The sequence below is a fragment of the Heterocephalus glaber genome, unplaced genomic scaffold, assembly GCF_053883595.1.
Source record: "Heterocephalus glaber isolate CG9 unplaced genomic scaffold, H.glaber_assembly_v1.0 deba00001600, whole genome shotgun sequence".
NCBI classification, from domain to species: Eukaryota; Metazoa; Chordata; class Mammalia; order Rodentia; family Bathyergidae; genus Heterocephalus; species Heterocephalus glaber.
In genome coordinates this window covers 40846279-40859618 of record NW_028258372.1, presented here as the reverse complement: position 1 = coordinate 40859618, position 13340 = coordinate 40846279, and the positions used below count along the sequence as shown (strand labels likewise).

The following is a 13340-nucleotide window of genomic DNA, read 5'->3' as shown; positions in this document are numbered from 1 at the left end:
AGATTAGGGCTCTCAAGGCCACAAGCCAGCAATCAGTCCTTGGAATAAACTAATCGACTGACTAGAATAGTACTACAAGAACCAACTGAGGAACACATTCACACATCACTGCCACAGGAAACTGTGGGAGAACAGAGATAATAAAAGCTCACGGAGCCAACGCAAAACCCAGCCACTCTGCTTTAGATTTTAAAACCACGCAGCAGGGCGTGTTACTATTGCTGCCTGGAAGCAGCCTGTCAGGAGTCAGAGCCAGCAGCAGAAACAGGAGGGGTCCGAGGCATATCCAGGTGCGCAGTGGATTCGCAGGGGGTTCACTGGGATACGAATCGAGCTCAAATCCACACAGATCTGGCGAGGTTCCTGTGTGCACCAGGCAGGCAGGTCTCCTCAGCGGGACCTGGGACCCGGCACCCGACATAGGGGATCTCTTGGGTATTCTGTTCCTAACACAAACCAACAACATTCAAATGGCTTGCACATAATAAATTCACATAGCTCGGGTTATCACCGTGATGATCACATTCTGACCTGTGCTCCATTTGTCCTGAACAGGAAAGGAGTCAGTGTGTGTTGGCTCTGACCAGCCGCTATCACATCTGTCTCGGCAGAAGCCCCTGAGCAGTTCTGCGGGATAAACCCAGGTCCTGCCGCACTCAGCATAGCGCTCCAGCCCGTGCGCGGTCTCTTCCCGAGGCATCTGTGCCCGTGTCCCCGCCCAACCCCTAGGCTCACACCACTCCCTCATGGGCCAGAAATCCCATCCCTTCTTCCCTTTACACCCGTCCTCACTGGTCACTCCTTTGCACTGTCCCTGCTTTCCCGCTGCCGGTGGGAAGCACCTTCCCTTGCTCCTCCCACTCCCCTGGGCTGGTCCAGTGATTATTTCCTCCGGCCTTGTGGGGCCAGCAGGTCCTATGCTCATTTCCTGCATCAGATTCTGAATTTCTGAGCTCGGTGTGCATTTTGTCACCCTCTGAAACAAGCCAGTATAGTAAATCGCTGTGGGCTGAGTGAAGAGCCATCTCGCCAGACACTTCCTATCCCTGGGAGTTACTTGGCTCATCAACAAATTGGTCTCATGAATCCTTGGATATAATAACAAATGATAGAGCTTTTGGCACGGGACAAGCTCGAGTAATGAAAGAAACAGCAATAACGTAATAGACCAATTTGGCGGTCTTGGAAGCAGAGTCTGTTCTGCATCTCGCCCCCACTGCCACTCAGCTTGCTGTCTGACCTCAGGCCGCCCTCAGTGCCACCCCAGTTTTTCCCCACCCCACAGACTGACTCTCAGAATGCAGAGGTTCAGAGGTCCCAGCCTGGAAACTGCCACTGCTGCCATCCGTCTCCCGTCTCTCGGGGCCCCAGCTCAGCCGTTCTGTTCTGAAATCCACCTCCAGGAGAGGAGCCAAGCTGGGCACAAGGGAGGGCCCCACTGCCTGCTCCTCCTGCTGCCCTCTGGTCCCCACTGCCACCTCCCTTCTGTCTCTCACACCAAGAAAGAAGCAAAGCAACAGATGGCCATTGAGCCCGCCCTGCTCCTTCCAGCTCACAGGCACCTGAGGGCTGGGGGTGGGGCAGGGGTCCTAGGAAACTCAAAATGTCAACTATGTGATGCTTAACCTGTCCCAAGGAGACAGAACATAGGCCAGGGAGAGAAAGGCAGAGGGATCTTTGAAATACAACAAGATCAGAAGGGGAAGCAGCAGCTTCTGGAGTCCCTGGCTTCCCCTCCTCAGAGGCACCTGCCACTGCATTATGAATTACATTTCACTGTTACTTCTCTATTCACCTCAGACAGAACGCTCCATGCCTCAGCATCTTCTCAGAAAGTCAGTGTGCCGCACTGCCCCCACTTCCCTCCTTGGGGCAGAGGCCCTGGCAGGCAGGAAAGCACTCACCTGCCTCTCCCCACTCCCACGGGGAGATGGACCAGCTTCCTGGCCTGTGTGGCTCGACTAGTCATCTTCTAGGACTTCCACAGGGCCAAGGAAGCCCTTATATGGGATTGGTGCCCCGCTCCCCTCCTCCCTTCTCAGGGATGGGGGTCTCCATCTGCTCCGTGGCTGTGTTTTGCGCTTGGCTCCCTCTCATTGTCAAGGGGAGAGAGGCTGCGTTTAACCACTGCAGACACTCGGCAGGCCCGGGCTGATCTCTCAGGTCGGGAAGTTCACAGGGATCGGGGATGGGGGGAACTGGGGGTCCTGATTCCCTCCTAGGAGGGGCGGAGAAAGGGCACCTGGGTTTAGAATTAGGGATCTGGCTGAAAACAGCCGTTTCCTTTTCAACACCCACAACTAAGCTCTAGGTTGAAACCTGAGCCGGCTGGCTATTAAGTTGGGAGAGGGGCAGGTGGGAAAGAAGGAAGCCGGACCAGGCCTCTCCCACCAGGTGACCGCCAGGATTTGGGGAAGTCTAGAGGAGTCCACCATGCCTTCTAGGGACAAAAATCACTCTATGGGCCATCTGCTGAGTTATGCGTAAGCTACAGAGGAACCAGAGCCACACAGAGAGCCGCTGGGTGGGAAATGCCTGCTGTCATTTCATGGGGTACTTGGTGAGGCTAAGCCCGAGTTGGACACACAGACTTCGTTCTTTGCCACAACGTGGGGCGGGAATACCACAAATCTATCTGCTCACTGTGGATCTTTAGGCCTGTTTTTCTTTATTTTTCCCTCCGTATACAATGCTATTATGAATACCCTTTACCTGTATTCCTATCCATGCAAGAAGCAGGGTTGCTGTCTCTCGATGACTCCTTGACCCAAGGCCAGCTGAAGTCCTGCACATCCCAGGCCAGCAGGACATCCCTGATGCTACAAGCCAGCCATTCTCCGGGGCTCTTCAGGGGTGGTGCATTCCCCTCATTAGTGCTAACCAATCATGTTCAGACCTGATACATATGATGCACTGGCTTGATCAAAGCCAGCAGATGACCCATGAACATCCACTACTCAGGCCCCACACATCCCCTGCCAGTGGCTTGCTGAGCTCTGAGTGGTCACCTCCCTTACAAAGACAGCAGAATTGGAAAGGAAGCGGAGTCAGCATGTTAGACAGCCGGCCAGGGTGTGTATTGGTCTCACCTGCCACCAGGTGGCGATGTCACTAGGTGGTCCACTGACACCAGGAGGAGGCTGAGTTGGACAGAAGAAACCAACTGTCCCCTCTGAGGAGGACAGGCAGCAGAAGAGCCCCACCTCTCCATCACTGGAGCCCTGGCTTCTCCCTTGCCCTGGCTCCCTGTTTTCTGCTTACAGGGAGGAAGTTTTCACAGCAATTAGATACTGCCTGTCTTCCCAGCTGGACAGAGAAGCCGAGAAGTCCCCAGACCCCCTCTCTAGTGGGGGAGGGACCCCAGGATGGGGATCAGCAAGGCAGCTGCTGTCTCCTCAGCACTCTGTCATTAGGGGGAGGCTGGGGGGAGTGATGGTAACCCCAAGCGACAGGTCCCCGAGGGTGGGGTCCAAGACTTAGAGAGGGTACGAAGGAGGGACCTAGGCAGGACAGAGAACAGGCCAAACAGGGTGCTTTAGAACTGGTATAAGACCCAGAGCCCCTCAAAAAAGTGATGCACACAGTTCCCATAGGACCCAGTGATCCAGCAGATAAACAGATAAAAGGGGTTTATGTGTGAAACGGAGGTCATTCAGCCCCAAAAGGAATGAAGTTCTGACCCATGTTACAACACACAGGAGCCCCAACAACAGCAAAGAACCCACACACAAAAGCACACGTGTGGCAGGATTCCATTTACATAAATGTCCAGAACAGGCTGATCCGAAAGAGACAGAAAGCAGATTAGTGGTACTTGGGGCTGGTGGTGGAGGTGGGGAAGGGGAGCGACTGCCTATGGCTTGGGTTTGGGGGGCCGTGAGGCTGGGAGTGGTGATGAAAGCTCCTAAGTCATTATCACAGTGGGTCCCCAGCTCTGGGGACTAACAAGATTTGGTTATTGAGTTGTATACTTTACATAGATAAATTTATGATGGATTCTGTCCCCAAAAGCTGTTATTTGAAATTAGTAATAAGAAAAACAACTAAATAAGGACTTGGAAAGCTTTGTTAGAAAAAAATTGTGATACTTCAAAAAAGAAAAATGAAAAAAAAAAAAAGAAGAGAAAAATGAACGTTAAGTTTACAAGTAAGCCAGGTGTAGTAGCTCAGAACTGTGATCCCAGAACTCTGTGTGAGGCAGAGGCAGGAGAATCACAAATTCCCAGTCTGGGCAATTTAGTAACTTAATGAGAGGCTGCCTCAAAAAAAAAAAAAAAGAAAAAAAAAAGGACTGGGGATGTAGCTCAGTGAACAACACTCTAGGTTCAATCCTCAGTACAGGAAAGGAAGGAAGGAAGGAAGGAAGGAAAAGAAAGAAAGAAGAGAGAGAGAAAGAGAAAAAGAGAAAGAGAGAGAGAAAGAAAGAAGAGAAAGAGAGAAAGAAAGAGAGAAAGAAAGGAAGGAAGGAAAGAGAGAGAAAGAAAGGAAGGAAAGAGAGAGCGAGAAAGAAAGGAAGAAAGGAAGGAAGGAAGGAAGGAAGGAAGAAAGAAAGAAAGAAAGAAAGAGAAAGAAAGAAAAGCAGGCAGCCTGGGAGCAGTGGCAGGAGCCCATAGACTCTCTGAAGCCCAAGGCCGGAGAATCACTTGGGCCCAGCAGTTTGGGGCAAGCCTGGGCAAGATGATGAGACCTTGTCTCCAAAAAAAAATTACAAATAAAATTTCACCTATTCAAAGGAATAAAGTTGAGCTTACTAATGGGATCAAACAAGTGACTGTTAGAATCTGTAAGATTTAAGAAGAAAATTATAAATTGAAATAAAAGTTTAAGGAAGCATTAGGCTTGGAGATTTATAATTGCAACACATGAATACTGGTTAGTTAAAAATAAAATAACACCTAGGGCTCAGTTCTTGTGTGTCACCCTAAGTAAGTCACTGTGCAGTAAGTTTATAAAACACCCTACAGCAGGCAGGTCGCTCTAGAACCACCTTCTTTTTTTTTTTTTTCATACCAGGGATCGAACTCAGGACCTTGCGCTTGCGAGGCAGGCGCCGGAAACCACTGAGCTAAGTCCCCGGCCCTAGAACCACCCTCTAATGAACCTCAACTCCTCCGCCCCCAGCTCCTTTCCTCTCCAGCTCTCCAAAAGGAAGGCTGCTTTGCACATCCCAGCCACCCTTACTGCAAATATCAGCTTGGGTCCCCAGCTCCTTGGGTGCACGTCCACTTGGAGTCTGCGGACCACCACCCCTCCTGTGAAGCTGCTTATTCCTGCCCTGACTAGGGGATTCCAAGCTCGGTTTCAACACCACTGTTCTAAAGCCAACTAAAAACCACAGGCTGAGCTCTAGTGGAGCAGGTGGGAGGGAGGAAGAGAGGAGACAGGGACACGCAAGACTGCAGGAGACACCTGGGGTGGAGAAAAGAGGCGGCCTTCCAGCCCACAGCCGTCAGCTTCCAGAGGGCGCGGGCTGGGCTTAGGAAGCAGTGGCGGTGCAGCAAACCACACTGGTCTGATGGCCCCCCCGGAACTACTGTTCACTCTTACAGCCGCAGAAAGGTGACAGGCACAGGCGGTGTCTGCTTTGGGCCAGGGAGAAAGGGAGGCTCCTGCAGGGTCCCAGACCAGCCGGAGCTCTCTGGACTCCTCCCTCCTGCTCTGCCCCAGCCTCCTTTATTCAAAGCACCTCACGGTCCTTACTGTGCCAGCTCCTCCCTATGGGACCCAGACTTCGCAGTCAAGAGGGAGCTGGGTCAGTTCTTCTGAAGTGACTTCCCCCTGTCAATTAGCTGGTGGTATTCCAAGGACAGTGCATCCCAGTTGCATGTTTTAAATTCCTGTTAGAGGTGACAAGCAGAGCAGGGGAGGAAAGGATGGAGCCAGCAGGAGGGCGCGGCATCTGCTCCTTCCCTCCCTCCCCTGCCTTCTGCATTTACATCCCATACAGACAGCAGTCTGCACCCAACTGCTATCCTGAAAGCTTCCACAGGCTGCAGGACTGAGGAGACACAGGAGGCTGGGGAGGGGGTGACAATGCATGTGGGGCAGACGGGGCAGGTTTTCCCTGAGTTTCAAGATGGTCCAGGACCTGGCTGCAAACTGCTGGCAGCTACGTGTGCAGATGCCAAACACAGCATTGGCTGCAGGGCTGTTCGGGAACGCTGGAGACTTCCTTTGCTATAATCTTTGGTCCCCTTACTAGAAACAAGAAATCAGAAGGTGGCATGCTGTGTCCAGCATAGCAACCCAGCCTCCAGGAGAAAGGTGGGCGTGGGGTCAGCAGAAAAGGCCAGAGAGATGAGAAGCGATGGTGTCGCTTCAGCACGAAGGCAGCAGACACGAGCTCCTGAGGGAAAGCTTTCTCTGCTGCCACCCACGGCCCCACAGCTGCCCAGCTGGTCTCAGACCCATGGGAAAAGGTGGCTAAGCATAGGCGCTGCCTCAGTGGCCTGGAATCGGTTTTGGGGCAGGGGGTGGGAAGCAAGACAGTCCCCAGTGAACCACCTGGCCCGCCCCATCAGTCCACAGCTGTGTGTCCACGGCAGCTGTGGTGATGCTTCTGGAAAGCAGTGGCCCAGCTTTCTCACTGACAGGCAGGGGCTTAGAAATGGGAGTGCAATTAACCAAATGGATCCATTTGGGAAATTGAAGGCCGGGGGAGCCGGGCAGTCTCCCTGCCATGCGTCAGAGGGCAGGTGTCTGCTCCCAGTGACCTGAGCGGACAATGAGCTGAAGCAGCCCGGGTGGGGTGGGGGGGTGGAGAAGCTGCCTCATGCTGGGGTGGGAGGAGACAGAGAAGGGCAAGGAGGTTTGGGAGCAGATACCCGGGGCTTCTGCAGATGGCAGTGGCCTGGGAACAAAGGGAGACCAGCCAGAGCCAGGAGGGCTCCTTCGGAGGCTACAAGATGGGATTCAAACCTGGAACCTGGCGGGCACTTGCTCAGACCCTTGCTCAGAGACATTCTGCAGTGTTCTGGTGACACTTGGAGCAAACCCCTCCCACCCCACTCCATCACCACTGAAACAGCCCCAAACCCAAAGGTCAACTGTGCAGGTCCCAGGCTGGAGCACTGGGATTCAAATCCAGGCGCCGGCACTTTCTTGGAAGGGGTGGGTGGATGGGGGACCCTAGGCAAGCACATTACCCTTCGTGCATACCTGTTCTGTCATCAGTGAAGTGGGAGTGACTCAGGTCCCGCTCGTGGGGCTGCTACAAGGAGGAATGCAGGGAGCTGCACGAGAGCACAGCCACAGGTGGGCCCAAATGTTGATCGTAATCATCGGGGCTACTGTCGCCAGCTAAAGCGACCCAGCTCAGCTCCCTTCTCTGGGATTATGGTCCCACAAGAGCCGATATCCCTGCATGCATGTGTTCTCTTTACTCTGTCCTTTTCTTAAGCTCCTCTGTGTGTCTGAAAGTCTCCGACGGGTACCCCCTTGCAATGTGTGGCTGCCCCAAACGGTAGGCAATGTGTAAGGGCATGGCAAGGAAAAAAGCCCTTGATGCCGGACACTGCTCTAAGTCTCTCTCCCAAGTACCTGGGATCACAGGGGTGCGCCACCACACAGGGCTGGAAATAACCTCTTGGAGCCTCAGTTTACTCATCCATCACATGGAAATGACGACACAGATTCTGCTCATCTCACATGGTTGTAGGGAGTCAAATGACACAACCGATGCAAAGACACATCATGAAAAGGACGATGCTCCTAGCCAACTGGGATTGCCGGTCAGCCCGGAAGTGTATGGAGGCAGCCTAGACTGGGGTGCTCTGGTCAGCCAGGCTGCAGCTTGCAGCTCCCCTGGGGACTTCCAGATCTGCTGCTGCACAGAGGTCGCCGTCATCAGAAATGGGAGGCTCCAGCTTCCAAAGGGTCTGGACGCACAAGCCAGGGTGTGTGCACCCCTGAGGCCTGGAGGAGGTTTTGGGGGGTGGGAGGGTGGGGAGGGTGCATGAAAAGCGGTGGGAGGAGGCACAGTGTCGCTGAGGGGGAGTAGCTCCCTGATTCTGCTGCAAACCTGGCATCTGTTCGAATGCAGTTACACATACTACACATCATCTATTTAAATAAACGGCCACAGCAGTTTCATGATCAGAGTCCTCCACGTACAGTAAAGAAACAAAACCATGGGGCACCCTCAAGTGCTGTGAGGACGAGGAAGCCCTGCAGTCTGATGCATCCCCCAGTGGCCCCTGAAACCTGACACGCCCTGTGGCCCCACACAGATGACCTGGATACAGGTGTATTCCTGCTGCCACTGATACGAGCAACATCCCTCCTGTCTATTGCACACTTGCTATATGCCAGGCCCTGTGCATGTGCTTCCTCTTTCATCTCCACAGTAAGGTGTTTATTACTATCTCCAGTGTGCAAACTGGGAAACCAAGGCTCAGCGTAGCTAAAAACCTTTTCAGAGATCACACAGCTAATGGGGCTGGACTAGCATCAGGTCTGTCCGGATCCCAAACCCATGCCATCAGCTGTCTCCTCTTTTCTACCCTCTCCTTGTCTCTCCCCAACTCCTTCTGGGGGGGGGGGACGGTTCACAAGACACCTAGGGAGGAACCTACAGCCAGGGAGATGCTGCACTGAGGCAGAGATGGCCAAGCCCAGAGAACAGGAGCCCAGGCCGTGGGGTCAGACGCCCCACTCCGCAGCCTCTGGGCAGCCGATTACTCCTCCGATAAAAATCGAAGCTCTGCCACTCTGCCAGAGGAAAGGAGGGGCGGACAGAGCAGCGGGAAACTCTAGCCTGAAAGAACCACGCAGACCCCGATCACAGGGTGTGGCTCCCGTGCTTCCTGCATCCGCTGGGCTGCCCATCTGCAGGGCCCCGGGCCCCCAGAGGAGGGGTTCCCCGCTGCCTGTCAATGCCCGGGCTGTCACTAAGGGGCCTCCCAGGTTGGGGGGCCCCAGGCTAACGGGGAACTCAGGCCACAAGCAAAGCTGGTTCCCCATTCTCCAGTTGAGCGGACAGTGGGGACAGTGGCGAGGCTGAACCGCTCACTGCACCTGCAGGGGAGAGGAAGCCAGCGCCCTCGGCCACCTGCCAGCCTCCATGCAGGGAGGGCCCTGGGAGGTGGCTCTGGGGCGACTCTGAGGCTCCAACCCCGGGGAGAAGCCAGGGCCAGGAGGCGAAAGGTCCATGCCCGAGCTCACCTCCTCATTCGGCCTCGTCCTCCTCCTCCTTGCAGCACCAGGGGCGGCTCCACTGCAGTGTGTAGAGGGCAGAGGAACTCCGGGGGCCCAAGCTCCACATAAGTCATTCAACCTGTCTCAAAGCAAGCACAAAGGACAGCCCCGGGGTTACTCTGGGAAGGGGAACAGCCCGTGGTTGGCAGCGTGCTCCTTCACTGGGGAAAGGATATCTTTGTCCACATCCATGTGTAAGGTTTTGCAGGGCGTGAGACCTCTCTGTCTGAAGCTCAGAGCCCTGAGAGACAGCGACAGCGTCTGCAAGGTGCTTAACCACACTGGTCTTCGGGGAGGAGCGACTGTCCCTGTCATCCTTCCAGTCACTTCTCAGTGCCCACCACCAGAGTCTGACTGCTGATTCTCTTCCTGAAGGAGTTCAGCTACAGCTCAGACTCTCCTACCCCCACGGGAGAATTTACCCATAATTATCTCATTAATTTCTTACCTGCCTTAAGAGAACTACTATGTTTTTCTTCCCCATCTATAGATAAGCAAACTGAGTTCATCATAAATAAATCCATAACACATCGGAAGGAGATCTAACTTTGCAATTTTCAGTCCTCATTTATTATGTCTTTGAAGGTAGGGCTCTTGCCAATGTGAGTCTCAGTTTCTTCATCTGTAAAGTTGGGAGCAGGTACAGTAGAGTAGATCAGCTGCACCACTGGGCCACTAGTTAGTATGTGGGGGGACTGGATTCCCAGCTCCAGTTCTTTGGGTCAATCATTTCTATCTTTTCTCAGTACAAATATTAAGTCTCATTTAATTCTATTCTTCACATTAAAGTGTGTCTGCAGGCAAGGATAAAGTCCACCATAGTAAGAGAATATACATCAAAATAAGTGTACATTTAGTCTTGGACTCAGTAATCTTAGATCTTGGAGTCTATCTGAAATATATCTTATACACCTATGTTGTGAGGTCAGGTTATTAACCAAAAAAATGCAATATGAAAAAGTTTAACATGCTATCATTTATTTAAGAAAGGGAGAAAGAATGCAAATATATATAAGTATATACTGTATTTTAAAAAAGACAATAAAAGGATAAAGTGTAAACAATATTTTAAAAGGTCCATGGGAGGGAAATGAGGGGGAGGGGACAGGGATGCTACATGCAAAGTTGACTTTGAACACAGTCAGTACCTGACTTATGAGTGAATTCCGTTCCAGAAGAACATTTGTAAGTAGGATTTGTTCGTGAGTTTGACAAAGTGAGTCTTACACACCTTTGGCACAAATATACAATGTAAATCATAAAAACACCAAATTCGAGATCTGTTCATATCTGTCAAAGTGCACAACTCAAATGTTCATAAGCCAGAGACTTACTGTATATTTTGTTGCGTGGCTTTAGCATGTGTAAATATTTGACTTTATAAAACACAACTAAACCCCCAAATTCAAAGACCCAATTCAAAAATAGGCATCTGAAATGAACAGACATTTCTCAGACAAAGGAGTAAAAGCAGCAAATAAACATATGAAAAAATGTTCAACATCACTGGTCATTCGAGAGATGCAGATGAAAACAACACTGAGATTCCACCTTACCCCACAAAGAATGGCTGGTATCAAGAAATCAATCAATAACAAATGCTGGTGGGGGTATGGGGAGAAAGGAACCCTTCACTGTTGGTCGGAGTGCAGACTGGTGCAACCACTGTGGAAATCAGTATGGAGATACCTCAAAGAACTAGGACTGGAAGTCCCACTTGACCCAGCTATTCCCCTGCTGGGTATTTTCCCAAAAGAATTAAAAGAATCATACCACAGAGATATATGTACACCCATGTTTATAGCGGTACAGTTTGTAATAGCTAAAGCTTGGAAATAGCCCAAGTTCCCATCAACTGGAAACTGGATAAAGAAGATGTGGTTTTTTAATAAAATGGAGTACTACTCAGCCATAAAGAATGAGAAATTAGAGTCATTTATAGCTAAATGGATGCATATTGAGGCCATTCTCTTAAGTGAAATAAATAGGACACACCTGTGTAAATACCAAATAGTTTCTCTAGTGTGAGAAACTGAGAGTGTAAATAAGGATTAAAAGGATTAATAACTAATAATTGATACTTTGAAACAGGAAAAGGTCCAAAGGGGTAGGGGTGGTGGGAGGAGATGGGGAAAGGAAAGAATGGAAAGGAAAAATTATGAGAAAAGAAAAAAAATGGAAACAAAGTATGTAAATAGGGAAGGGTGGAGGGGTGAAGGGCGCACAGGTAACGGGTAAAAAACAAGAACCAAGATACATCATGTACAGGTACAAGCACCCAATGATAAATGTAAATGTACTGTATACCTAAAATGGACCAATAAAAGAATTTAAGCAAAAAAAACCCACAAAAAAACACACAACTAAAAATGTTAAAAGAAATCCTTAAAAATGAAAATGCAATGAGACAAATGAACCTATGATGGCAGTAGTCCATGTAACACATCTATAGAAATTAAAATATGGTAATCTGACTATATTTTATTTGGTGGATATACCCCAAGAATAAAAAGAACTGCCTCATTTCCTTCTCAAGAAATCCTAAATTCTGGGCCCAAGTTTGATCCCTGGTACCAAAAAAAAAAAAAAAAAAAAAAAAAAAGGGCTGGGGATTTAGCTCAGTGGTTTCGCTGCCTGCTGTGCAAGTACAAGGACCCGAGTTTGATCCCCGGTACCAAAAAAAAAAAAAAAAAAGAAATTATGGATGGTACTATGGTATTATTATTATTATTATTATTCTAAGACTTCTACATGTTCATTGTGGGATAAATCAAATCAGTCATAATATTAATGATAAGAAATAAAATTTTCTGGTTAGGAGGAAATGTAGGATTGATGGGATTAGGTAAAATTTTGTAATCCTAATTGTGATTGTGTAGTCCTTACTGGGACCAACAGTGTGAACTCCAAATGGTTTATCTCAATCATATGGACGTGTGTGTGTGTGTACATCCACATACATTTTTTACCTGTTCACTGCAAGGCTTAGAAACTATGGCCATCATGGTACTGAGGGAAGAAACCATCTCTCTGTGTAAAAATGGGCAACTGTGGGTTAACTGTATAACTATGCTTGCTGAGAAAGATACATTGTAACTGTAGTCACTATGGGTTAACTGTATAATTATGCTTGCTGAGAAAGATACATTGTAACTATGTCACTACTGTAATTCAGGCTCACTAGAGCAAGGTGCTCTTGGAAAGCCATGCCAAACCTCTGGCGCCCCACTTCATTGCCCCTCTGCTTATGTAATTATGTTTACTGATGGCTGTTTCCCCTGCAACTATGGTTGCTGTTCCCTCCTCCCACAGAAACATAAAGAAATAAAAATGAGAGTAAACTTCTGTTTGATGCTTTCAAGGTGATTTGAATCCTTTGAAGCTGCCGGCAATGGAGCTGATTTGCTCCTTCTTGGTGTGTTCAGTGGTCTGTCTGGGGACCCCTCAGCGATCATGCTTCCGTATGAATGAGTACCTCTACTAATTACTAATCAGATTAGGAGCCTTAGTCAGGCTTCCTTGGAGAAATGGCTCCTTGCACAAAAGGAGCCTGGAACATCTCATCATACCAAGAAAGCAAATGAAGTGTCAAAGCCTACTAGAGTCATGGCAAAGGTCTCAGAAGCCAGCTAGTTTCCCTGGTGTCAAGGGGGACATCAATAAGGATAATAACTGTAACAGACTGTGGGGGAGAGTTATGCTTAATTGTGTCAGCCTGATTGGCTTGGGAGCTGCCTGGGGGATTAGAAAAGCATACTGCTGGATGTGTCTGGGTGGGTCAGAGGTATGATCTTGGGTACGATACATGGACCTTGGTCCTCCCTCTCTGGCACTGTGCCCTGCTCTGCTTCCCAGCAGCCATGAACTAAGCATCTATGCTCTGCCATGTCCTTCTGCCATGATGATCCTGCCTTAAGTCAGCCTACCATGGATTGAATCCCCTGAAACTGCACCAGACTAAACTAAATCTGTGAATTCCTAATAACATAAAAACAATCCTAAATAAACCATAAGTCTGCTTTGGAAGATGTTAGGGAAGTATGTCACTATTTTAAACTTTGGTTAATAAAGGAAAAGAAAGGGGGGTCGAGTAGGAATACAGCTAGACTGGTATTGGAAAATGTTGAAGCAGGGGATGGGCACAT

At 49.8% G+C, this 13340-nt stretch overlaps 1 protein-coding gene across 23 annotated transcripts in view; it reads right to left on the bottom strand.

Annotated features, from left to right (window-relative positions):
* Nfasc (neurofascin) overlaps positions 1 to 13340 on the bottom strand; it is a 163359-nt gene that overhangs the window by 76338 nt on the left and 73681 nt on the right. For 20 of the 23 annotated variants that reach the window (XR_015444256.1, XR_015444257.1, XM_013078603.3 and 17 more), the window contains exon 2: positions 9163 to 9274. The exons of the other annotated variants lie outside the window; for them this stretch is intronic. The gene's annotated coding sequence lies outside the window, so the exon portion shown is untranslated. The remainder of the gene's footprint in view (positions 1 to 9162; positions 9275 to 13340) is intronic. 23 annotated transcript variants of the gene reach the window in all.